Below are 2,591 nucleotides of genomic sequence, written 5' to 3' on the forward strand. Positions count from 1 at the left end.
GGGCTGATGCCCTGTGTTAAGAAATGCCTTGACACGTAGCTTTGCGGTGCATTTTGTGTCATCTTCTTCTTCTTCTCGATCGCATCACACTTGAAGTCTGGTATCTGTCATAAATTGGGCCGTCCTGCTCAGTTCATCTGTCGGCCCGTATAGCTTCTCTATTTTGTGTCAGAAACAAAGAATATGAATATATGTCAATGTCAGCAAATCCCTGACCTTCCTCTCCCTCCCCGTGGGGGGTTAGCGGGTGTTCTGGTGTGGTTAGCTTCTTCTTTCCTATCGAACATCCATCGTCCTTATCTCCCCTTCTTCTTTTTTATGTTTGTTACTCTGTTGTAACACCTCTGATCTTCTGGCGCTCATATGGCCTTATGCAGTTGTGAGCGCCGTAAAACATCTACTAAAAAAAAAAAAATTAAAAAAAACTAACAATATTACAGTCTCAAGTAGCCTACTGTTTTGATGAGGAGTGATTGAATGGCACATAGCTACATCATTGTGTCATTACGTGGGCCTGTGTTGGTTCAGTCACGAGTCTGGGCAATTTTGACTAAATTTTAATTATCTCTTTAACTCTTTACCGCCTGATTGGAATTTTCCGATCTGTTTGTTTATTTATTTTTTCACTTTATTTTTTTATTACATGTATTTCTTTGTTGTTTTTGTTTTGTTTTTTGGTGAGCGCTTTACGGCGCTCGCAACTGCATAAGTTCATATGAACGCGCGGGACACATTAAACATTTCCAGTAGGTACGAAATTTTGAATTTTGCCCAGGTGAGGGCAGAGGCCTACTCTAATCGATTTTGGACCACCAAGGGATCTTTAACGTGCGCAACTTGCACACGGGACCTCCGAGAGGAGGGGGGCAAAGGAGGTGAAGAGGGTGGGAGCAGAAATAGGAGACGAAAGCAGACGAAAGAACATTGCTACAGGGCAGGAAAGGAGTGAAAGGAGACTATTAATTTTAGACAAGAAAATGTTTCCGTCGCTATCCGGATGCTACCCTACCCTGGACCATTGGATGAGAGGCGAATACCTTCACCTTTAGGCCACGAGAGGCCCCCTCGATCTTGTTCGATCCGAAGTATTTAAATTCAAGCAAAGACAAAGATGAGGGGGGAAAAGGATTTTTATTCGTCTCGTTGGAGCTGAGGTCTTGTGAATGTGATTACGTTGTATCCGAGGTTTAAGACATAGAGCTATTCGTTTAGTTTTAGTAAGTGTTTTACGGCACTTGCAGCACAATAAGGTCATAGAAGTCCCGACGATTAGAGGTGTTATATCAAGAGAGTAACAAACACAAAAAAGGAGGGGAGATAAAGACGATAGACGTTTGATAGGAAAGAAGAAGCAAACCACTCCAGAGCACCTGCCAACCACCCACTTACAGATGTATTAACAGAACTAGGTTAATTGCCATTAAAAAAATAGAAGACTTATGGTTGGCGGGTGCTATGGTCGTGTGGTTTGCTCCCTCTTTCCTATCAAACATCTATCGTCCTTATAATCTCTCCTCTTTTTTTGTGTTTATGTTACTCTCTTGTAACACATCTATTCTTCTGCACTTATATGACCGTATTGTGTTCTAAATGCCGTAAAATTCTTACGAGAAGTCTTATGATTTGAAAATAAGTATTGATTTCAGCAGATTTTGACTAAACTAATTAAAAATGTTAAATACTTTATTTGCTATTCTCCCTGCGTCATTCAATCTCAATACATGTAGTTTCTCTGGAATTGGAATGTCACCCAGTAACAAAGCGTCTATATAAATCAAATAATCACTTATACTTTTCCCTTCCTCGAAATTAATTTTGGAACGTTGCCGCAGTTGATTCACCTACAAACTACGTAAGCCGCATCATAAATTAAATGTAAATATAATTAATTATAGACGTTCATAATCACCACTGAACAGTGTTACACCGAAAACAATATCCAAAACTTTCTTTATTCATTGTCACATTATAAATGATAAATACGGGTTAGGGTAGGGTTAGGGAGGATTATGGTTAGGGATAGGAGCTAGCGTAAGGGGTTAGGGGTTAGGATATTGTTTTTAGGGTTAGGGACGGTTAGGGTTCGGGATAGGGTCAGGTGTGGTTAGGGTTTGGGTTAGTTAGGGATATGGTATGTGTATTACAGCTTCTTTGCTTTTTGTTTGTGTTTTCACATCTATAATACAATTAAATTTAGTGTTTACAAATCTTGAAATCATTACCCCCCCTGGGGGCAATCGTCACCATACGCCACAGCTATCTTGGACTGGAGTCTTACTTTAAGTAAGAGACAAGTGACTACACACAATTACACAACACGACAGTCTTAGTTTGCTAGTCTTGCCAAGGGCCTATCATGTCACACTCGCACAGTTACATTTTGATTGAGAACACGATGTATATATAATATATTTTATCGTTGATCGGCCCCATCAATATGCCCGAAGTTGAGGCGTGGGTTTGGGGAAAAGGGGGGCTGATGCCCTGTGTTAAGAAATGCCTTGACACGTAGCTTTGCGGTGCATTTTGTGTCATCTTCTTCTTCTTCTCGATCGCATCACACTTGAAGTCTGGTACTGAGAAGTTGGGCC

This window comes from Aplysia californica, unplaced genomic scaffold, assembly GCF_000002075.1.
Source record: "Aplysia californica isolate F4 #8 unplaced genomic scaffold, AplCal3.0 scaffold00144, whole genome shotgun sequence".
In the NCBI taxonomy this organism is placed as follows: domain Eukaryota; kingdom Metazoa; phylum Mollusca; class Gastropoda; order Aplysiida; family Aplysiidae; genus Aplysia; species Aplysia californica.